General features: G+C 38.5%; 1 long non-coding RNA gene across 2 annotated transcripts; it reads right to left on the bottom strand.

Annotated features, from left to right (window-relative positions):
• Positions 1–23,452, bottom strand: LOC311297053. Of its 2 annotated transcripts, XR_014628733.1 has the most exons (5): positions 23,416–23,452; positions 10,060–10,247; positions 7,337–7,499; positions 6,286–6,378; positions 1–865 (listed from the first exon to the last, which is right to left on the bottom strand). It is a non-coding gene; the product is annotated as an uncharacterized lncRNA (long non-coding RNA). The 2 variants fall into 2 exon arrangements; XR_014628734.1 differs by lacking the exon at positions 23,416–23,452 and having other exon boundaries at positions 10,060–10,617.
• Positions 23,453–25,777: the final 2,325 nt, after the last annotated feature.

Raw genomic sequence — 25,777 nt, 5'->3', positions numbered from 1 at the left:
GGAATTAATAATTTGGTTGAATATTCTGATTGCATGAAAAGTGAACTTTCAGGAAACATTTTTTATTTATTCCTAATTTTCAAACAGGGACTCCCTTTCATTTTTAAGTACAATCAACTTGGATGTTTAAGTCATTTCAACTTAAATTACATTAAACTGACTTAAAAAGATGAGTTGAATCTTGTATAACATAAAAAAGGTTGAAAACTGCAGAACTTAAGCTGATGAGTTAAAGCAATGTAAAAAAAAAAAAAAACATGTCATAACTTATTGATCATGTTCTTTTTTACAGTGTAGGTTTAAAACATAGCCAAGATTTTTAATAGTTTGGCTTTAAACAGGTTAAAGTTTAAAGACATTTAGGTCATGCACTCTCAATGACGAGTTTATTTGTTAATGTTTGATTCTAAAGTCTACCAGCGTCACAGGAGACGTCCCATCCGTGTCAGTCTTCCTACAAGGCTATTTCCTGTTTGTCTAAAGTGCAGGCTCTATCATCAGCACAAACACAAAATCCGGCCAGAAAACTCCAATCCTGTTTGGAAGCAGTGATGTCAAAGTCACCATGGCAACTGCTCTTACAAATGATGTCTCTTCGCTTTGTCCATGTGACATTCAAGTGTAATATCTTTTCGTCACAATGCTCTGGGCATCAGTGCTCCGATGCCAAGGACACAGAAGGGGAAAAACCTGACCTTTTGCAGCAGACCGAATGCAAGAAGACCGCAAGGTCAGGAGGTGTGTTTGTGGGATTTGAATGGCCATTGTGGAAGCGGCTGTGAGTGACATTGTCACTCACTCATTTCTGCCATTCTTTGTATTCCGGAGCACTTATGGAACTCCTTTTAATGCAGAATCACTGGACCTGCAGTGAGGAATTAAAAAAACAGGTCAGCCAAAAATGAATATTCTGTCATCACTTACTCACCCTCATATCGTTCCAAACCCGACTGACTTTCTGCATGGAACACAAAAGTAGATGACAAATATCCACCCAGCTAACAGGGAACGTTTTCCGAAGAACTTTGGCTAACGTTCTGGCAAGGTTCTCAAAGTTGTGAACAAACGTTCCTCCAGTAACATTAAAAGAACATTTGTTCAAAGTTAATCTGTTCTTTACATTCTCAAAATGTTAGCACAAAATTTGTATTTATTCATCATTCAATGGAAGTTTTTTTCTGAAATGTTTTAATTGGATATTTTACTACTTTTTTCAGAACATTTAAAGAACATTAAAAAAAAAAAAGTTCCTAAAATGATAACCAGAAACGTGCATTACCAAGAACATTTAAACGTTTAAAATACTGAAGGTTTAGAGAAATCACGTTTTCAGAACATTAGCAAAATATTCTTAGAACATGTTAGCTGGTCATACTGCTCTTTTCTATACTATTTGAGTGAATAATGAAAAGTAGAGTAGCTTGGACATTCTGCTAAACTCTCAGGAGGATCGATGGGCATTAAGGTTTGGAACAGTAAGCAAATCATGCCACGATGTTCATTTTTGGATGAAGTTTCCCTTTAAACAACCTCTTAGTTCCCAGCTGTACAGCTGATTAATGGAAATACAATGAGCAGGAGCCGAGAGACAAGACATGATTGAAACGGATGAGTGCGATTGCCATGGTAATAGATGATGGCTCAAAGAGTGTGAGCAATACATACAAATTCAAAGACTTTCAGCAAGACAATGCAGACGGCCTTTCTTTCTTTACAAGACATCAGCCACCCGGTTCACACTGCGGTATTAATAATTCTATCTGATTTTAAAATGACCTAAAATCAGCAGAAAAATATGTTTAGATGAGGAAGAGCGAAAGTGGAAATGTAGATGTGATATTGCCTATTTGCATAGCCAGATGCCAGATACGCTTTGTCAAAACAACATCTGACTCATGCCTTTAAGCTCTGTTCCAAAACCTAGTGGGCTGCCTAGCTTTCTACAACTTCATAATAATGTCAGCTAACTGTGAAATCGGCTCATTGGGAAAGCATGCCTCTACCTATATTATTTCCAAAAACTTGCCTATACATACAATTCACTGCTGTTTCCAGCTGGAATGAACACTATTGGCAGTAAAATCCTTTTTTTTTTATATTCCTACAGGGTATATTATCAATTAAAGACTTATTTTCATGCAGTTCCTTGCACAATACTGTTATAAACCCAAAACACTTTTACCATTGTGCATTTGTAAACTAATACATTTTTAATTTGCATCACATAACCAGCACTATATGCTTGGCTTTTCTGATGTAGTAAACTTGCTCGGTAGCTCACCCGATACAGCATTGCACTTCTAGGTGCGCTTAGGTACGAGTCACGTGAAACACGAGTCATGAGACTCGATAAACAGCTCAAATACTTGTAAAAACAAGCTAAAATAGCATAATAGCATTTTTATCAGCAAATGCATTTTTATGCATTTTATTTGTTAGCAAGCTGCTAAATAAGGACTACAACTACCACAAGGCTGTGAGTTTACATGCTTGGGAAAATAATCTTTAAATACCAACTTGTTAGCAACAGATATGACAATGTACACATATGAATGTTGCTTGATGTCACTGAATATGGCAATGTTAAATATATTTGGTCTTGGCGGACTAGATCTGCTACGCTACTGCTTATAGATACACAGACACATCTGCTGCTGCTGCATGAATGGACATGCATAAAATCCGTATCTAAAATCTGTATCCGTATCCGTATCCAGATATGGGCAGGTGGAGCTGGGGGAGGTGGAGGGTTTCAGAGGATCTCTGATAGTGCTCTGCAGGACTAGCTTACAGCAAACATTGAACCTGACTATTTAAATGTTGAGAAAGCAATCTCATTGGCTGCAGGATCAACAGAGACCAATCAGCTTGTGCCATATAATGATGTGATTGCTTGCAGATTGCATGTAAAGGACCTATCAGCCTGCGCCCTCAAGAGATTCATGACTGGACTAGATAAGTGGGAGTTTACAGCATTGACAACAGCATTCTGTAACCAAACTCAGATCCGTAAATCTTCAAGACTCACATCTGCATTTTCAGTGAAGCCACGCTGTGAACGGAACCGGACTGGAAAGCTCGTTTTCTGTAACATCCCACAGTGTGAGAGAGCCACTCATTGCTGAAAGCAGGTTCTGTTTCTTACAAAAGTGTGAATATAATGTGCTGGTCATCTGAAGTTTTTAAATCCAGTCACTGTCTTCCTCCAGTCAGTTTTGGGGTCTGTGCACGACTAAAGTGCCCTGCTCTCATTCAGGTAATGAAAATTAATTTGACCTTGACTTTTGTCATTTTAAATTTAATAAGTCTGATAATATTACTGATATTACTTAAGTCACTGACACTGAACTGGTTACAGTTGATATATCCCATTGCACATTCACAGTATTCGAGACGCTACAGACTTTAGTCAGGTTAGACGCCATATTGAATTTAACCCCAGATGAAAACGAGGCTTTGAGAGATAAACTTACAGTCTTTACAATAGCACACACTGCATAAAGCTCTTAGATCACGTAATTTTCACAACTCACAACATTTAAAATTGTTTTATGGAGTTTTTGTCTACTGAAAGTCCCCCCCCCCCCCCCCCGAAAAGACGTTTGGTCAGCTGAACAATCGGTTGTTAAACAACAGTACAATCTGTTGAACGCACTGTACTTCTATCTCTCACAGCCTCGTTTTCATTCCTGTCAAACATTAGATATGCCGCTACCCTGACTAAAGTCTATTGTAAGTTGCTGTGTGAATAGGAAATTTCTACACTCAAATTCTCAAATCATTTTCAAAACTGGCCTTGGCAAAACAAACAAACAAGAAACGTCTGTTTTAGAGAATTTCAAAAATTCTACAAAAATTGGATTTAACTGAGGTTTTCAAGGACTTTTCAGATAGAAAAACAAGGAAGAAAAGTTTCTAAAGTTATGTCATTTGAATTTATTCATAAATAAGCACAAATTTAAACGTCTATGTATTGACTAATGGCCTAGTGACATTGATTATTGGGGGTAGGAGGTAGACTGGGTAGACCCAGCCTGATCTGCCGGCGATTTGATTTCGCCCTGCAGCTCATGCTGGAAACCTGTGCATTTATCTCTGCTGCTTCCTTTACAAATTTGCGGGAACCAATCACAAACTGGCTTATCCACCTGGCGCGCTATTGGCGGGTTTAATCCAATCCAATTCCAGAGCCGTTACGGCTCTGTCCAATTCCTTTTAACCTGTTGACGATGCTCAATGGCTTCTTTTTAGCAAACAGATCGCTTGAGTGGGTGTAAATACCACTAACCTTCATGTTTTTTTTTTGCACAACCTGCTAAAATCGCTCGATTCCATTGCTGCTTCTGCAAACCGCTGATCAACACGTTTGGTTACACATTTCCTGTCTGGAGTTTTCGCGTCACTCTGCAAAGTACGTCACCCGGATCGTTGGTCTGATTGGTTGAAGGACTATCCAATTGCGTACAGAGTCATTTGAACTATGCCCGTTGATCACGCCTCTTGTGCAGGAGAAAATACAGAGCAGACTCTCCAGACCAATGTTCAATCTTAAAAGATTGAGCTTGGTCTGGTGATAGCCAGACTAGGTAGGGGGCCTAATTCTGTAGCCCAAGGGCCTCTTGTTATCTTAAGTCAATCCTGCATGACTGAACCGCACCATTAATAGTAAATCTTTCTTACATTGTGGGATTGCCTTCTCTGCGAAGAATACATGTCTTATGATTTCACTAAATCAAAGTATCTTACCTAAACAAGGCAGTCTACCTTAAGGAATAGCATCTCTAGCTCGCCTACAACGCATTAAAATGCTGCCTCCGTGGGCAGCTCACAAGGTTTTGGAACAGAGCATTAGTGCTTTTTTTCCAATACTGGGTTTATTGGGTTCATCTAATACATTCTTTCACGACTGTGTTTATCAGATGAATAAAACAACAGGCAAAAGCAGTTTATTTTATTTTTTTACATCAGCATATCTGAATCCCACAAACAGCTCAAAGGCATTTTAATGCCACATTCTGTGCTCATGATTATATCATCATCCACAACAATGCAGCCAGCGTCAGCCTTTAAAGCTTTTTCATATGCAACACACGCAACCCCAGTGATTGTCGGGAGATCCTCTATTGATTCGCCACTGACATGCGTATTACGCAACACGATGGCTATTTATAGAGCGCAGACTCCATGACGAATTAACAACACCCGCACATCTCAGGATAATGGATGACGATGATGCTGCCGGTGCTCTTGGATCATTAAATGCTTGAGTCTTGAGAAAATGATAATCCAATAAAGCATGTCATCAAATCTCTTTTTTAATCCTCAGATCAGTAAACATAGCCTCTGAGGTCCACATCTGTTCTTTACAAACCACCTGGATCAAATACAGTCTGGTGGTAAAGTTAAAACGCAATACATGGTTGAACTGTGATTGCTGGGATCCAGTGTAATGATATTCCCAGGGCCTTATTGCATGCGTAGTATTTATTTACACCTTATATTAAAATTTATAACCACTACGAAGAACTGCACGCACAAGTAACATGCACACACGTGCAACGGCTGTTTTCAAACTTATTTGGTTTAATTAACTTGTTGTGTGTAGCCAACGCTGTTGTCTTTGCACGTGAGAGTTCATTAACATGCGACAATGACAAGTGACAATGGCGGATGCACAAAGTTCATTATTGCGGTTTTTTTCCCAAGAAATCACATAAAGAAGAGCGAGAAGGAGAAAAAGTGCCATCATGCAAGACATCATTCAAAACCAGAAAGGGTCTATTTTTATTTGTGTACACTCAAAATAACATTGTGCTTTTGTAAAATAAAGAAAATCCATCCCAGTTTCCTTTTCATGAAGTTTGTGGAGAGCGTCACAAAAATGAATTGAAATAGGCTACTACTTGTCGCACACTTTTTTCTTTCGTTTTATTAATCCATAGGTCTATATAAGTGAAATAGCGTATATTTATTCCTTATATATAATTGATTTTTTATTTGATTTTTTATTCTGCTTTTCAGAAGCGCTGAAATATTTTAAATTGTAACAATATTTCACAATATTACTTATTTTACTGTAGTTTTGATCAAATAAATGCAGCATTGGTGAACATTGGAGACTTTACAATTCAAGCTTGAAAATCTTCCGCTTATTTACGTAAATTTTTTAATGTAACCAACCGCAATGATGTATTTGTAATATTTGCATACTGAACTGTGATTGGTCTTTTCTTTCTTGCATCTAACTATGCAACATCATTAGATAAGATGTGCATGCATACGTACTGTACTTGTTGCAGACCAGAGCGACACAGCCGCATTTTCTCAACTAATATCGGTTTGACTGACCAACTGCAGATGAGGGGGAGTTTATGAAACCTGTATGAAAACAGAAAAGACACATTTCACCTTAAATGCATTGCAAAGTCAGCGTCACATTGTGTTGATTTTCATTAACAGCTGAAAGAAAAAATGACGCAGTATTTTGATTTACACAGAAATGCAAATCTAGTTTGTACGTTGCCGTTATCGTCAAATCTAGAAGTGTGGGATCATTTAAACAGTACGATGCATAATGCATCCGATTTAGAGGTCAAACTTAGAGTCCGGAAGCTGCTCATGCCTAAATTGATTTTTCCCTCTCTTATGTTTGTGAAAAGAGAAGCTTCTGAGAAAGTAAGATTACAGATAGAAGAGAAACTAGAGATGAAAAGAGGGAGGGCACGAGATTGAGGAAGATGATAGAGAAGTAGAAATGTCAGTCTTGGCAGGGTGCATTTAAGATAAATTATATGGCTCTTAATACAGCTGGTGCTCTTTCTATAAAAATCTTGATTAGAAAAAGCATCTTATAACACATTAAAGTATTTGATGTGCTCAATAAAGCATTTATATTAAGCCTAATGGAGTATATAATAACAAAATAGCATTTCTTATAAATGCATTTCTTCCCCCATGTATAGTAGGCCTACAGTTGTTTTTGCTAACTAAAACTTTTAAAACTTAAGTGAAACAAAGCTTGAATAAAATATAAAAACTTCCATAAACTTAAAATAAAATACATTTAAGTTTAAGTACTAAAGTGACAAACAAACACTGAAAAAAACTGATAAAAATGACAAAATTATTAAAACCTAAACTTAGACAAAATGTTTTAAAATTCAAAATGAAAACTAAAAATATAAAAATAAAACTAATTCAAAATATTCATACATTATATAATAGTAATAGTAAATAGTAAAAAAATACTAGTACAGCACAATATTTAAATTAGATTTGTATATTTTTTGACAAAAATGATGAATAGTGTGCAGTGGTTTGCCAATGCAAAACTCACCATGACTGTTGTTCTTAGTGGTTGTCAAGGGAGTTACTATGCAGTTTCTAAGGTGTCCTGAGTGGTTTTAGCACATTGCTATGTGGTTGCTAGAGTGTTCTGGGTGGTTAATAGGTGTTTTGCTAACTGGTCCAAGTCAAAATAGTCCGCTCGCTACATCATCCTGCATGAAAGTTATAAAAAAAATGAGTTCAAATTATTGAATAGACACACTTCATCATGTCTCCCATTTGGACTTTTATGTTTAGCTTCCATTTTGTCCTGTTCTGTTCCTGTTTCCTGTTTCTAGATTTGTAGTCCTTTTATAGGTCTTTTGGTTCCCCTTGTTTCTCCCTGATCATTTGCACCTGTGTCTAGTTAGTCTTCTGTTTGGTGGATACTTGTTTACTAGCTCCTTGTGCCTGAGGCGGCAGTGTCCGCCACAGCTCCTCTTAAGCCCAGTGGTCCCAGAGCTCCCAAGTCCGGTGGTCCCAAGTCCGATGGTCTCAATGCTTCCAGTTCCATGTCTGGTGGTCCCAAGTCCGGCCCTTCCAAGTCCGATGGTCTTATTGCTTCCGGTGGTCCCAAGTCTCGTGGTCTCCGTGCTTCCAAGTCCAGTGGTCCCAAATCTGGTGGTCTCCGTGCTTCCAAGTCTGGTGGTCCCAAGTCCGATGGTCTCATGGTTCCACGTGCGGTGGTCTCAAGTCTGGTGCTTCCAAGTCTGGTGGTCCCAAGTCCAGTGGTCTCAAATCAGGTGGTCTCCATGCTTCCACATCTGGTGGTCCCAAGTCCCATGGTCTCAGTACTTCCAGTCCGGTGGTCGCAAGTCCAGCGCTTCCAAGTCCGGTGGTCTCTGCACTCCCAAGTCCAGTGGTCCCAAGTTCGGTGGTCTCAGCACTCTACCCTGGCTTGCTGCTCTATCCTGGTTGTCCGATGCTCCACCTAAGGCCCACTACCACGGGCCTGGTCTTCCATCCATCCCCCTTGTCCGCCTCCACTCCACAACCCTCCTGGACTTTTCCTTTGCTTTTTTTATTATTTTTTTGTGGAGCATGTGGAAGCGTTCTGTCATTCTGTCCCCCATTTGGACATTAGTTTGCATTTTGTCCTGTTCTGTTCCTGTTTTCTGAATTGTAGTCCATTTATAGTTCTTCTGGTTCCCCTCATTTCTCCCTGATTATTTGCACCTATGTTTAGTTACTCTTGTTATTCCCTATGTATTTAAGCCCCAATGTTTGCTATGTATGTTGGTCAATTTTTTTTGGTGGATTCTTGTTTTGTTTTGTTTTTTTGCCCTCTTGTTTCCTGTCTTCTCGTGTTCCCTGTTTTGTTTTGTTTAATAAGCTGCCTTCCTTCCTTGCCCTTCCTTGTAACAGAACAACTGACCAACTATCATAGCAAACACGGGCGCTCAAATACATAGGGGATAACAAGACTAACTAGACACAGATGCAAATGATCAGGGAGAAACTAGGGGAACCAAAAGAACTACAAAAGGACTATAAAACAAGACACAGGATCAGAACAGGGCAAAATGCAAACTAAATCTAAAAGTACAAATGGGAGACATGACACACGTAGCAATAATCAGTGTATGGGACAAAAAGAAATCCTTATCTTTTGTCCAGACTTCCCTGAAAAACTCAGTATGAGATCCTTGCATAAACTCTAAACTGCTCCCGCCAATAAATCCATTAAATCTAGTCCATCATTAAAAGTATTGGACTCTTTTGTGTCCGTACTGTAATTACTATGTGAGGGTAGCGTGTTGGGCTGCTTTTGTCTTTGATCATGGCTGATTGAATGGGAAACTGGTTAAAATGTGTGCCTTGTTAAAAGCCACGGCCCTGGAAATGAGTCTTTGTGCATAAGAAATTCCTCTGCGGCTCCCATTACGTCTGACGGAAGATAATAGCGCAGAGATGCTAGACAATGCAGACATACTCAGTCGTTTGGCCAAAATAACAATCAGGAGAAAGAGGAGAGAATTAGACATGCACAGTTGTCACCTACAGGGCAAGAACCTTGAATGGGAATCACAATGCAGAGTGTCAGATGAAGAAGAGAGTTGGTCTGGTTTATGCTTTAATCAGTTTTCAGTGAATCACATATGATGTTCCCCTACCCACAATACTCTGCATGTGCCACAATACAGTTGAGGATGCTGGTCTACATAATTTGACCTAATTATCTAACAGAAAAGCAAATATGCACACACTTTCACAAACCATTGTAGAATTTGTCTTTTGGTAACTAGGGTCATTGTAAATGATCACCCTTTGCAGTTATTGGTTTACCTTTGTATTCCCCACTTTCAATGAGGTTGCAGACACAATGATGTCATAGTGCAGAGGTTAATGTGCACCTAACTTATGGTCCGACATAAATAGTTAAAGTTTTAAATAGTTAAAGTGAGTTAAGCACACATTTGTTATATATGTTAGTGAAACAAATTAGCTACATGAAAATAATGATGTGCTCGCTTAGAGAATGTCTCTAGTTTGCATTTAATATGTAAAATTTCATATTCATTCAAAGTACTTGGTGTAATATTTTTGCATCTTTTGGCATACTCATGCATTGCTTTTGTTTTGCATGTTATTTGCTATCATTTTATTTCTTGTTTGTATTAGTGTTATTTTTTGCTGTCTGCACAGTTTCACTGCACTTAAATGTGAACAATGATGCACAATGCATTCAAGTTTAGGACATGAAGATTGTGGGGTAAATAAATGTAAAAGCACCTGTCAGAAACTCTACGTCTTGCTTGCCACTACAGATACAATGAAGGGTGTTTCACCACCTCGTCTGGCTTGTCTTTCGTTGGTGTATTTTAATGTCAGCCGTTGTTTAATCCGCATTAATCAGCGTTTGTTCTCGGAGCGGCCCTGTGCCTCTCCTGCTCCTCTGACGTCACATGTGTCCATCGCAGCTGCACAAACAGAAACACAGGAATAACTAAGAACATGGTCTGCCAAGATGTCAAGCTATTTCTAAAAAACAAGAAAGACTGTGGGTGAGGAGAGGAAAGCAGAAGAGAGGGGGAGAGATAAAACAAGGAAGTGTTACCATGATACAAAAGCAGATGCATTACATTAATCAATGGATTTCATAATAGATATCAATGTTGAAACATATTGAATTCTTTTGTTAATAGATTTTTTAGCTAATTTAATATTCCATTTTAAACGTTAAACTTAGGAAGTTACCTTCCTCTCATTCTTGGAGAAAAAATTTTTTTTTTTTTTTTAAACAAATGTTTACAGGTAACTAGTTTTGGTTTTAAATCTCTAAAACCAAACCTACATTCACTTAAAAACCTTCTGTTGATTTAAGCGAAGGCTGTTTGAGATTGTGTTAAAGGTATAGTTCACCTAAAAATGTACATTCTGTCAGTTTGTCACTCAGAAAATCAGAGAGGTTTCTGATCCTCCATTAATTGTCCAGGTAACCAAAACTTAAAGGGGTCATATAATGCCATTTTTGTACAAGCTAATATGATTTTTTAGGGTCTAAATTAAAAGTTTGTAATATACTTTAATTAAAAATTCTCATTAGTATTGTAAGAAAACACTAATTTTACCTGGTCAAAAACAGCTCTGTTTTCAGCACGCCGTTTAAGTGCATGTGTCTTTAAATGATAATGAGCTTTGCTCACCCCGCCCCTCTGTTCTTTGCATACACCGTTTGTAATAATAACACAATAACCATAATGCGTTGTTCATTCTAAACGTGGGATTATGAACTATATTGAGAACGGCATAGAAAACATGCCGTAATGTACCCTGAGTGTAAACAACCGCATTCATCGTGAAGCGTGCAAGCGATTTGCAAAGATTAATATAAAGATTAATATAAAGGTTAATAAAACGTTACACTCACTTCTTCTGGAGGTGCAGCAGGAACACGAATAGTTGGTACCGATCCTTTTTTCAGGAGCAGCTTCTTAGCAAAACCAGCTTTATAACGTTACTGACCCTCGTTTGTAAAGCAGTCTGGTGTGTGAAATGATTCGCGCAAACATGAAAGCATTGACGTTGATCGTGGGGAATATTCCCTTCGAAAACAAACTCAGCCACTGCGTCTTCAGCGGTTCGGATTTAGGAACATCAAAATGACTGCTGTGTTCCTTATTACACCCAAGAACAGAACACCACAATCTCTTAGACGCCATTCTGCTCATAGACACTGCTCCAGCGTATCAACAATGACTGCGCGGACTATGATTGACAGCTCATGATTGACAGTTGAAACGCTGCTGTCAATCAACAATCGTGGGAGGGGCGTCGATTTTGTGACGTCACAAAATCGAACGGCTTGATTTGAGAGAGGGGGAAAACATAAGAAGATTAAAAAAAAACACTGGATGGATTTTTATCATTTTATGATGGTTGTGTACAGGCACTGCCAACACACATTTCAGTACAATCAACTTGTAAAAGTGCATGTACCATTATATGACCCCTTTAAAAGATCCAAGAAGGTCATTAATATGCTAAAATCAAATGGATTCATTTTTGCAATGCCTTTTATAACCTTTTTGGATCTTTTAAGTTTTGTTTACCTGGACTTTCAATGGAGGGACAGAAATCTCTTAGATTTCATTAAAAAAAATATCTTAATGTGTTTCAAAGTCTAACTGGTTTGGAACATCATGAGGGAGAGTAAATGATGGAAGAATTAAAAATGTTGGGTGAACTAACCCTTAAAGCTTGTTGCACTAAAGTCAACATTCTTTTTGATTAAAGTGTTAAATTGTCACCCATCAACCCATCAATTTTATTTTGATTTTTTAAAGAGCACCGTTTTACTTATTTCTGTTAATTCAAAATTAAGCAAACATTGATTTTTAAAGGGTCAGCTATTCAGTTTCTTGTCAAAAGATTGTCAGTATTCTTTGTTTATTCATCAGATTTGTTGAAATGCATATTGTTACATTAATGAAAAATGTTTTGAATGTAAGGGGTGCTAGAATGGCATTGTTTTTTTACATTGTAATGCCTGAAGAAAATGATGAGTAATAAATAATGTTTTGCCAAAGATCTGTTGTTACTTTTTGTCTTAACTTTTTTTTTAGTTCAGCTTACTTGAATGTTAAGGCAATCGGTTTCCTAAGATTTTCCTAGTAATGTGAACACTAATAATAAGTTCACACAACTAATCGTTTTGTGTTAACAGTACTTAACCAACAAGTTCTCTTTACTAAATTAAGTTCTTCCAACTAAAAATCAATACACTACTTAGAAATGAAGTAGTAAAGCAGAGTAAAGTCAACTTATTGCATTTTACAGATAGATGATAGTGTCATGAAAAGTAATCAACAGGTTTATTTGCAGAAGTATGTGATCGCAACGATGGAAGCAGGTGAGAAACTGATGAATATAGTATTCAGAATGGATATCTGGATTAGTAAGGGTCTTATCTGTTGCAGGTTTGGAAATGGAGGGAGATATATATATCTTTCATTTTTGGCTGAACTATCCCTTTAAAAGCACTGCAGTGTCTTTAAAAATAATTTCTGCTTTGTGAGTTTCAGTGGACCGAGAGGAACAGATGACCAATCCACCACAGGACATCAAAACCACATGTTTACCTCCCAGAGAGGGTCAGTGTCACCTATCATTTACCCCTGGTCACTATAAAAGGACCTTATATACTTCCTGTTTCACATCGGTCTTGCGAAATTCAACTCTACTTATCAAAAAATGTCACAATTGCACACTGCACAGACATACTTGACTGTTTACTATTGTCTTTTTAGAGCTGCTTTACAGCAGAATTGAAGTCTGTTTACAACACTGAATCATTATTTTCTTGTTTATCCATGTAAAGCTGCTTTGAAACCATCTGTATTGTATAAAGCGCTATATAAATAAAGGTGACTTGACTTGACATGCACAACACACACTTGAGCAATGCACCAACCTGACACTCTGTGTCTGTCAAGACACAACAAAAACAGACCATCTGTGTGTATTTGATCCAGCACCTGCACCCCTTACGTAAACACGGCGCTCAGAAATAAGCAGTGTCTGTTTAACTTCAGCCGAGCATTTGGAAGCACCAGCAGCCACTTCCTGCTGAGAGAAATGCTCGGTGTCCTAATAATAATCAGAGCACAGGGCTAGCGCACAGCGTTTTTGTTAGACTAGAGGGAGAGGTGCCCGGCTAACACACCCACGGCTAATAGAGTCTGTTTAGTATCTATTCATTCCGCCGGGCTGAGACTCGGTACTTAAGAGCTCAGCCTGTGTACACTCTCAACACGAGCGGCAGTAAAAGAAGCGGCCTTATATTTCAGACCTCTAATAGCTGGATGCATGTTATGTAAGGGATCCTTTTCAGTCAAAGGGGTCTTGTATCAGGTTTCATTTGTGATAATAAATGTAAGTTAACTTATAACACCTATTACATGGCTATTTGCCAAAACAAAACCATGAAATATTGTTTTGAGTTAAAATTTCATTTAATATATGAAAAGAAAGAGAAACAGCTACACTACCGTTAAAAAGTTTGGGGTCGGTAAGATTTTTCAATGTTTTTGAAAGAAGTCTTGTAGGCCTTGTCCACACTAATACGGTTTTGTTTGAAAACGCATCTTTTTCTCGCCGGTTTGGCCACATTGAGATTGCGTTTTTGTCAACAGAGATGGAGCTTTTTGAAAACGGTCTCCAAGTGGATCCATTTCAAAATGCCGTTTTTGCATTGTAGTGTGGACTGTGAAATTCGAAAACGATGAAACCGATAAAACGATGTTTAGTCATGTGACGTATTGCATAGGCTACATAGATATCTATGGTTATACCGGCATTGTTGTGTCTGCTATATACTTTCAGTGTTGCAAAAGAGAAATGCTTCCTTGTACAGTCTTCATTTTGCATTCCTGCAAAGAACATTTATTCGCAATTGTCCTGAGGCAAAACATAATGATAATTGAGTTTTAGACCATGCGATATTGAGTGCAACCTGGTGGTGTGGTGTGAGACTTTGCTAATAAAATGTTCGTGCCTGAAGAATAGCATGATAACTTTATAATGTCTGCTCTCTCTGTATCATCTTGTGAACTTTTTGTATGTTTTACGCATGCGCAAGATGTTTCAATGTGGATGAGCAACTTTCAGAAAACGCTAGTGTTTTGAAATGAAAACACCGTTTTCAAATGTATCCGGATTAATGTAGACGTAGCCTATGCTCAATAAGGGTGCCTTTATTTTGGATTCGCACCATTTAGGAATGACTGTAATAACCTGATGTCCTTGTAAACTCAGAATTTTCTGAGAACTCTGACTTGTACCATGTGACCTGACCACTGCAGGTTCATTTTGCCGTTGATAGTGTTGCCACATAAACACATAATTTTGAGTCAGTTACGGGTAGAACGTCATAGGTTGTCACCTCGAAATTACAGTATTGATGACAACAGTTGTTGTAAACTGTGCTACATTTTCATCAGGATTGTTTAGAAAGTTCAATTAAACAGCATTCATTTGAAATGGAAATCTTATTAGGCTATAAATGTCTTTAGAGTCACTTTTTGACAAAAGAAAAAAAAAATCGTACTGACCGCAGACTTTTGTACGGACGTGTAAAAAAATCAGTTGCTAGGGACAATTATGCATTCTGTCGGATAATATGCAAATCTTTAACTGCAGAATGCAGTGACTGGCCAATCAGAATCAGATATTCTAGAGATCTGTCTAATAATACAGACTATATGGGCTGCAAGCTGTGCTGAATGTTTTATGCGCTTAATTGCAGTTTGCCTACTGTGTGTACGTGTTAGATTGACACCAAGATAGTGTTTATCAAGGGACTATCTATAGTAACTACAACCAGAGCTGTAGTAGCAGAAAACATCATACAAGATTCAGCGTTTGGTAGACCGTGTACTAAATAAAACTTAAAAGTAAATTTAAAAATGGTATTAAAATAAAAAACTTAATACTAATCTTTACTTACAGATGTTTAAACTTGCAACTCAACTCAACCTATTTTCAACCAAACTGACTTTCAGTCCACTAATTTGAAGCAACCTGGAGGAAAATGCTTCACTCAATGGGTGCAGAACTTTTCAGTTCTTGATTCAGAGATCAAACCAACAACCTCGTGTTGCCACTTCACCTTCAGGCCTCGTCATTACCTCCACTCAACTCATAAAAGCCATTGTAAGTCATGCATTGAGATCAAGAGGACAAGAAAACATGCCACAGTGTGCCGTACCCTGGGGGATGGACACGGCCACCTGAGAGTTGTGGAGAAGTGTGTAATGACTCTTAGCTGTTGCTGGGTAAAGAATCTCCTCCCCTCCATCTGATTGGCTGTCACTATTTGGCTGTCACTTGAAGCCCCGCCCCTCTCAAAGCTCTTGAATCAGGACGCAGATGAGGTGACGAAGGAACTTGTCAGTCGGTGTTATTTGCTATAATCATTAGTGTATCCTCGTACTGTCAGGGAGAGACGGTTGCATCCTGTGTCAATTCAACAGCTGTTGACGTAAAGGCCACACTATGGTCAGAGTGTAAAGTTTTCCAGTTGAACGGTATTCACCTTCTTTGTCTTATGCTTATTACATGGCGACTGCTAAATGTAAAGATGGACCCCTGACCAGTTCTATGTAGTTTCTATCAGTGTCAGTCCAGACTCTATTGGTACCCAAGACAAAATAAGACAGGAACAAATGAAATGAATGCAAGAGGACTCAGTTTTAGCATTATAAAATTCTTAATTTAATGTAATAATGTAAATATATAATTATTATATGTATATATATATAAATTAGACCCAGATTTAAAACTATATTGAAATACAGAACTTTTATTATAATCAATAAAAAAAATGTAAAAAAAAATGTTTCTGATGCCTAATAAAGAGGAAGGTCACAATTACTGTCAGGTATAGAAGCTTGTTTCCACCACGGAAATTTTTTTAAAAGATAATTGCGACTTTTTATCTCACAATTGTGAAGCATCTCGCAATTCTTTTTTCTTTTTTTTTTTCTTTTCAAAATGGCAACTTAAAACTTTCAACTTTCAAACTTTTCAAATTTTGAGAAATAAAGTCAGAATTGTGAGATAAACTTGCAATTCTGACCTTTATCCTCGCAATTACGTGTTTATATCTTGCAATTCTGACTTTTTTTTTTCTTGCAAATTTGACTTTTTTCCTTGCAATTACGAGTTTATATCTTGCAATTCTGACCTTTTTTTTTTCTTGCAAATTTGACTTTTTTCCTTGCAATTACGAGTTTATATCTTGCAAATCTGACTTTTTTCCTCGCAATTGCGAAATTATATCTCACAATTGACAGACATTTTTTTCTCGCAAGTCTGACTTTTTTTCTCTCAATTACGAGTTTATTTCTTGCAATTCTGTCTTTTTTCTCGCAAGTCTGAATTTATTAATCGCAATTCTGACTTTTTTTCTTACAAATTGGACTGTTATCTTTGTAATTGCGAGTCTATATCTTGCAATTTCTGACTCTTTTTTCTCGCAATTCTGACTTTTTTTCTAGCAATTATGAGTTTATATTTCGCGATTCTGACTTTTTTCTCGTAATTCTAACTTTTTTTTCTCACAATTCTAACTTTTTTCTCGCAATTGCGACTTCCTCGCAGTTCTCAATTCTCAAAAACAAAAAAAAAAGTTACTTTTTTCTCTGAATTGTGAGATATAAACTCGCAATCGCAAGTTATAAAGTCAAATACTGAAGGAAAAAAGACTGACTGAGTTTATATCTCACAATTCTAAATTTATATCATGCAATTCTGGGGGGAAAAAGTCAGAATTGTGAGATAAAAAGTCGCAATTATCTTTTTTACTTTTTTTTTCAGTGGTGGAAACAAGCTTTCATAGGTTTTGCCATTTCCTCATAAGTAAGAGTCAAATAAAGCTGTTAGGGTAATGCTGATTATTTTTATTTTCTAGGGTTGTTGCAATAGTTCTAAGTAGAGCATTAGTTGGAAAAGCCATTAGAAAGTTTATTGCCAGCACAGTGTGAGCAGTCACGTAATGCCCATAATGCTTGAAAAAGTTGATTACATAAGCAACGTGTGCAGCTACGTGTCTCACTGATAAATGTTCCTATTTATCAGTGGGAAACACAATGTTTAGTAGTCAGACATAATGCCTGAAGAAATCTGCGACACACGAACAGATGCTCTGAATAATTACAGTAACTGTATTATGTAGGTGTTGTGAAATAATATTAATTGACCTTCAAGTCATATAGCAGAAGTTTCAAACAAGGCACACTGCTTTGCACGCAAACAGTGAGTGTTTACATGCACAACAATACTATAAAAAAAAATCAAAATGAAGTTACAGTTTATGTCCTTTACCCACTGATAGGTTATAGGTGTAATTGATGTAAGATAATGCATGTAAATGCACTCAATGTAACACAGATGGTACACTACTGTACTACACACACGTGACTACAGTTAGTCCAAAATGCAGCCGCTAGAGTTCTTACTAGATCAAGAAAATATGATCATATAACACCGATTTTAACATCACTACATTGGTTACCTATAAAGTCCCGTATTAATTACAAGGTATTGCTACTGACTTATAAAGCCCTAAACGGCCTAGCTCCAGTCTATTTAACGGATCTTCTATCGCCCTATAATCCATCGCGCTCTTTAAGATCACTAAATTTGAGGCTTTTGGTCATACTTAGGATATCCAGATCCACCAAAGGAGGGAGAGCATTTTCACATTTAGCTCCAAAACTCTGGAATAGCCTTCCTGATACTGTTCGTTGCTCAGACTCGCTCTCCCAGTTTAAAACTAGATTAAAGTCGCATCTCTTCAGCCAGGCATTCATATAATATTTTTAATCTTACAGTTAAATCCTGTCTCTAGTTCATTAACGCCAGAGGAGAACTGGCCCCTGACTGAGCCTGGGTTCTCCCAAGGTTTTTTTTTTTCTCCATTAGGTCACCTGATGGAGTTTTAGGACACCATTAGGTCACTTGATGGAGTTTTAGGACACCATTAGGTCACTTGATGGAGTTTTAGGACACCATTAGGTCACCTGATGGAGTTTTAGGACACCATTAGGTCACTTGATGGAGTTTTTCGGTTCCTTGCCACTTTTGCCTTTGGCTTGCTCAGTTGGGGATATTTTGGGGATATTTAATTTTATCAATCAATAAATTCCACTAGAAACAAACCTTGTTGTATTATTTTAATTTAATACTGTGAAGCTGCTTTGATACAATCTGTATTGTGAAAAGCGCTATACAAATATACTTGACATGACTTGACTTGATTCACATACTGTATGCCAGTAAAACATTTGGAATAAATGCATCAGAAATGTACTTTATTTTGAGAGGCCAGTCAGGTTGTTGATGCTGTGAGTTCTCCAACCGTTCACAAGAAATGCACCATGTTTACTTTGCACAGCTCACCAGACATTACAAATCCAAGATTGTGAAGCAGTGAGGGCTGCCGGCTGGTATGGATGGGTAAACAGCTGAGAGCACAGTGAGAGATGAATTATTGAGGCCATTTTGGCATCTCTACTTGCAGAGGTCAGTATGTATTGGCAGGGAACCACACTTTTAACATAGCAGGATTTCAGAAACATGCAGAGGAAAAAAAATAAGGCCAACAATGGAGTTTTATTTTTTCAGTCAATACCAGACGGTGTTGTGGGTGGTTGCCGAGGTGTTGCTATGTGGTTGCAAAGGTGTTCGGAGTGATTTTTAGCACGTTGCTATGTGGTTGCTATGATGTTGTAGTTGGTTGCTGAGGTGTTGTTATGCAGTTGCAAAGGTTTTCTGAGTCGTTTTGATCACATTGCTATGTGGTTGCCGAGGTGTTGCTATGCTGTTGCAAATGTGTTCTGAGTGATTTTTAGCATGTTGCTATGTGGTTGCTATTAAGTTTTAGGTGGTTGCTGAGGTGTTGCAATGCATTTCTAATGCTTTCTAATACTGCAATTATTTTGTGCAAGTGAGATGAGTAAAGACCATCTGTTTCATAAATCATTATCTGTCTGGTGTTTCTCATCCTTCTCGATCTTACCGCAGCATTTGACACCGTGGACCACCATATTCTTTTACACCACCTCCATTCCTCCATTGGACTCTCTGATACTACTCTGGCCTGGTTTACATCATATCTCACGGACAGAACTGAGTATGTATCCCTGGGTGGTGCTAAATCGGACACACAAGGATCAGTCCTTGGCCCCACCCTCTTCACGCTGTACATGCTCCCCCTTGGTCATGTCATCAGCCGGCATGGAATATCTTTCCATTGCTACGTTGATGACACCCAACTTTACATTAAAACAAACCCAACCCCCTCTGCAGCCCTTTCCACACTTTCTACCTGCTTGAAGGAGATAAAGACGTGGATGGCGGCTAACTTTCTGCAACTCAACAGCTCAAAAACTGAAGCCATTCTTGTTGGCACTCCGCACCAGACCCGGTCATCCACCATCACCAGCATCACCTTCTCCGGCCACGACAACCACCTCTCATCCTCAGTTACAAACCTCGGTGTTAGAACCTTTGAGGCCCACATTAAACATCTTTGTAAAACCTCCTTCTTTCACCTCAGGAACATTGCAAAACTTCGCCCCATACTCACTTTCCCCGATGCCGAAAAACTTGTCCACGCCTTTGTCCCCTCCAGGCTGGACTACTGTAACGCACTCCTCATCGGGATCCCAAGCAAGAACATCCAGCAGTTGCAGTACATTCAGAACTGTGCTGCTAGGATCCTGATGGGCGTGCGGAAGTACCACCACATCACACCCATCCTCAAATCGCTCCATTGGCTTCCTGTCCAGTACAGGATTGAATTCAAATTTTCCCTTCTGTCCCACCAGTGCCTCCATGGCACTGCCCCCTTATATCTCAAACAACTCATCACCCCCCTTTCCTTCTCACGCCATCTCCGCTCTGGATAGGCCAACCTCCTCCAGCCTCTGAGGACACTGCATTGTAGCACTTTGAGGTCATTGAATTGATGTAAAGTTACAAATAAAATGTATTATTATTATTATAAGCAGCACAAACAGTATTTTACTACGTGTAAAATATACACAAACTTAGCTATATTAAATTGTTTGTGGTACCTACAGTTAAAAATGTAAATGTGAAATATGTGGTGATATATTGCAGCCTATCACAGGGCAAACGTGTGAATGTGCACGGTGCATTTTATGCAAACAACTCTAATAGTAGTTGTAACCTCATATTTACAGTAGGCATAATTGTCATTGCGTATACGTGCAGCATGAGTCAAATACTTCTGTTCGTGAACAGTTGTATTTCATTCATTAATCTGACTATGCATCCCTGCATTTAATTGCCATTGGCTCGTGTGATAGTAATATGGATCTTAGTAGTATTTTAAGTGATATAATTGATTCTATAAACAACTATGAGAGATCATTTTCGGCTTTCTCCGGCTCCCTGCACCGGGCGTAGTGCGAGACCGGAAGTGTCTACCCCCACACTCGCTGATCGTAAATCCAACATGGCGGCCACGTGCAACTAGCCTATTGCTATGATGTTGTAGGTGGTTGCTGAAGTGTTGCTATGCACTTGTAAATGTGTTCTGAGTGATTTGTAGCATGTTGCTATGTGGTTGCTATTATGTTGTAGGTGGTTGCAGAGGTGCTGCTATGCAGTTGAAAAGGTGTTTTTAGTGATTTTTGCACATTGCTATGTTGCTATTTTGTTGTAGGTGGTTACCGAGGTGTTGCTATGTGATTTATATGGCATTGTGGGTGGTTGTGGGGGTATTGCTGCAGTGGCGGAGCTAGGTAGTGCTGTAGCTCCCCATATAATAGCCATAGCACCTGCCCAGCACCCCCAAGAAATTTCTGTAATTTTTTATATTTATATTTTAATGTCATGTTTGAATAGTCTTTTTATGTTGTTAAAAATAGGAATTAAATAATAATTTTAAAATCGCGAGCGGGCGCGGGCGCCGTGAGCCCTGAGCGAGCAGGAACAAGTAGTGAGTTGTCGTCGAAAAAGATGGATAGGCCTAAAGCAAAAAAGCTGTCGGGGACTAAAAATAGAAAAAGAAAGAGGGAAAAGGAGATGGCATGTCAATTGATGCGACAGCAGCTAAATAAGTGGATGGTGAAAGGCAACAGGTAGGATTTAAAGTGTGACATCCAGGCATGTAGACTACTGGCCATCGGGACTACCGGGAGATTCCCGGTGGGCCGACGTGCTTTTTGCGCCGATACATGTCATACTTTTTTTTTTTTTTTTGTCTTAACGGCCCATAAAACTCGTACATCGGCGGCCCATTCGTTTTGTTTTGCTTAATTGGCGGCGCATTAGTGCCGGTGTAATGCATTGGTTAAAAAAAGTCAGCGTTCGTTTTTTTTCTGACACCCTATGAAACACGAAGATCAGCGGCCCATTGGATCTTTTCTTGATTGACACTGGACTGGCCCAATCACATCTTTAATGTGAAGTATAGAAATATACTCTTTCAAGTATAGAAATTAGTACAAAACTAATTATGAAAGTTTCCTTTATTTTTCAGTACATTTCTTTTACAATATATGGCTATTACTATCATGGGATTAATATTATAACTATTATTATGTAGTAGTGTAATGTAGACTGACACTGTAACTAAAAGAGGTTTGAATTTTTCTTTGTTTAATTTGCACACTGAATATAGGTTGGAGCTTTTCATTTTTAACTCTCAAAGTGCACCAGATTGATGATTGCCAAAATTGTTGCTGCATACCCCTCTGACACTGGGTAGTTGCGCCCCTGTCTATAGCCCTTGCGTTGAATACTTTTACATATATATACAGTATATATATATGCTTATAGTCACAGAACAAGTATAGTTAATGCGGCCGTGTACGCATGTGTATACCAAGGGTGGTCCGATGCGACCTCCATAATGATACGCCCCCCCAAAATTCAAAGCACCTTCTCTTAACTGTTGAGCATCCCCATAGCACCTGCAACAGAAAATCTCTGGAGCCGCCACTGTATTGCTGTGAGGTTGCAAAGGTGTTTTGAGTGATTTTCAGCACATTGCCATTCGGCTGCTATGATGTTGTGTGTGTTACCTGAAGTGTTGCTATGCAGTTGCATAGGTATTCTGAGTGTATTCATCACGTTGCTATTGACCTTATTCAAAGTGATCTACAGGCTTTATACAGCTTTTTACAGCAGATGCTATTGAAAACACAGTAAGTCTATCCCTCACAGCCTTGCTTTTTTTATACCTGTCATGGCGCTGCTGTGAATAAGGCCTATGGTTCTGATTGTTTTCTGAATTTGCTATGCGCAATGTTGCTATGGTGCTATTCTGCTAAGTTGTTGCTTACTAACCCGTCTCGTTGATTTTCTAGTCTCACTTTCGGTGGATTTTCTTCATTTGCCTGATAAAATGAGTTAAACAGCCTAATTCAGGGGTTCATTCAATTTCATGACCCTAACTAAGAATAAGCAATACTAATAATGATGCATTCCAAAGTAAGCAGCACACAAAAAAATATATTTCCTACATTAACTCACATCTATACTATTTTACTAAGAATTAATAAATTGTCATGAATGAAACTTGTTTACAAATATGGCAGTTTAAAGGTCTCTTTGCAATATGACAAACATATTATGCGAAAGCTCAAATATATCTCCTAAGGTAAAAGTCCATAGAGTAGTACACACCATATCAAAGTCTCTCTCTCTTTTGGCAGACCTGTTAAAACAACCTCCAAACCTGGACACGCTGATCGGATGTCATTCCGATCAGAAGCGTGTTTATATGGAGTCAATATAAAGCCACATAGTTTTGCAAAAGAATAAAGTATTGCAAAAGAAAATAAAGTTTTGCAACTTTATTATGCTAAAGCTCAAATATATCTCCTGAGGTAAAAGTCCATACAGTAGTACAAACCATATCAAAGTCTCTCTCTCTTTTGGCAGACCTGTTAAAACACATGTGTACTCCCAACCTTGGCTTCCAGATCATCAGTACACGACAAACAAACAGCAGCAAACATGAACTTCTGTAAAATAAAGACTGCTGAACAAACACACGTCTGCCAGTAGGAGACGTCAAGCTGACATGAGGATTACACGTTATTTACTCACCATAATGATGTTCCGAACCCGTCTGACGTTCATTCTTCTGTGGAGTACAAAAGATTCATTTTTAAAGAATATCCTGATTTATATATTGTCTAATCAAGCTTTAAAATTACCAAAAAGTACCAAAAAGATGGGACTGGAACAACATAAGGTTGAGAAAAACATGACAGAACATTCATTTTTTGGTGAACTATTCGTTTAATGTCACATTTAACACTATTTGGTGTCAGAAAGGTGAGAAATGGTTGTTAAATGGCGAACAAGAAAATGAAAGTCATTCTCTAATCAGTTAAAGGTCAAAGTATGCAATGAATAAACCAAAAAGGTTTCCACTATCTTATCACAGCCAGCAAAACATGAAGCTGTTCAACAGAGGGTCATTCACAGTGCTCTCCATATAAACCATGTGCATGCGCATCCTTCAAATCCTTCCCCCACCCCTTCGCTCCAGTCCATCCATCTGTTGCTACTCACAGGCGGTACAAGGATAATTATGGAGACGTACAGGAGGAAAAATCAACAGGAGTTGGATAAGGCCTATCAGATATTTGCAATGCAAACAGTCGGAGCATGGTGTGCTTCTGACCCCTCAGGATTCAGGTCACTGGCAATCATTTACTAGACTGTTGCCAAAAAGGACTTGAGCTACTTGTATCTACAGGGCATTTGGAGTGCAATTAGCATGTCAGATGCGTGTCTTGTAAGACGGGTGTAGAATAAACACTTGATAGTCACAATGTTTTTTACCAGCCCCGCAAGCAAGTTTGTGGGCAGGTTTAAATGGAAAAGCCTGAAGAGGAAAAAAGGTATTTCATGGATGGATGGCTCACAGCTTAATAGCTAAAGCTAAATTTAGCATAAATATAAGTTAGATAAATATAAGTTAGAATCAGGGTAAATCAAGGATTCTGCCTCCTAGTGCTTGCTTTACTGCGGTAACAGTCCAGCACTAACAAGCCATATGTTTAAGTCTCCTCCTCAACAGTCCAAAAGCCCTCTCTAGGTGAATCAACACACATGCTCTCAGAGGCTGCGTTTACACTTGGCATCAACATGTGATCACCGTAAGCCAATCAGGACACGGTGCATTTACACCTGTCCACATCAAGTATCTTCTGTATCTGGATAACAGATCGGATCTCACATTCCTGCACAAAAAAAAAAAAAAAAAACATAAGAAAAAAGGATGGCTCCGGTGCTCAGTAGGGGGACATTTTACAAATCTCGCAAAATTAGGAGGATGAAGAGGCTGCAAGTAGGCTACTAATAATGTGGATAGATGCCGTAATGGAAACGGTACAGAGAAACGTATGGGTCCGAGAACGTTGCCAGCTGTGGTGGGAAAAATTTGCGGTCTTTACAGAAAATGATTGCTTCTGCAACTTTCGGGTGCGAACTGCGAAGACAAACATTTCAGTATATTTGCGATGTAGCCTACATGTACTTCGCACTCGACTGTATCGCAAAACCACACAGCTCTCAGTTCTGGAGAGAGGAGGGGGAATAATGACAGTGGGCGGAGTTTTGTGTGACGTTCCACCTGTGAATGCAGACACGATGGCTGGATTGCGTTTACATTACACTGAGATCCGATCACAATGCGTCCTCGACTACCTCCAAACCTGGACACGCTGATCGGATAACATTCCGATCAGAAGCGCGTTTATATGGAGTCAATATAATTTATATGGAGTCAATATAATGCCACATAGTTTAGCAAAAGAATAAAGTATCACAAAAGAAAATAAAGTTTTGCAAAAGAAAAATAAAGTATTGAGCAAAAAAAAAAATTATGTTTTGCTCACAAAAATAAAGAATTCCAGGTATGTACAGTTGATTGTTTACCTTTATTTCACTAACATTAAAATGTGCATTGTTTTTTTGTTTTTTTACTAAATGCGATTAGTATTAACGGCGTTTGCCAAAGATTAATTGCTGGTGGCGGTCTTTTCATCACGAGTGCTGTGTTATGAGTGGTGTGTGTACGTGTGCATGAGTGTTGATAGCTTGGAAATCCAGACCCAAATCCGAAAGATTAAGGGTCTGGCATTGAGTAATAAATAAATTTGAGGGGCGGCACCAAGCATGCATTTGAAAATCTCACTGCACGCAATTGGATGACACTACGACCAATCACAACAATACACAGGGTGACGTATCCTTAGCTTAGCTACCAGCGGAGCTAACTGGTAGATTAGACTCTTGCCGTATCCGGTCGGTATTCGTATCCAGTCTTGCAAAGGAACGATTTGAGCACCGTCATCTGTTCCTCTTTTAGATAAAAAGCCAAGTCTAACTCGTTCATTGTAGCGGCCAAAGCCGTTTCAACCAAGTGGTGTTCATCCATAGCCATCTTGCAATGTTT

Source organism: Rutilus rutilus (assembly GCF_951802725.1).
Source record: "Rutilus rutilus genome assembly, chromosome: 1".
NCBI classification, from domain to species: Eukaryota; Metazoa; Chordata; class Actinopteri; order Cypriniformes; family Leuciscidae; genus Rutilus; species Rutilus rutilus.
This window is presented reverse-complemented; position numbering and strand designations above follow the sequence as displayed.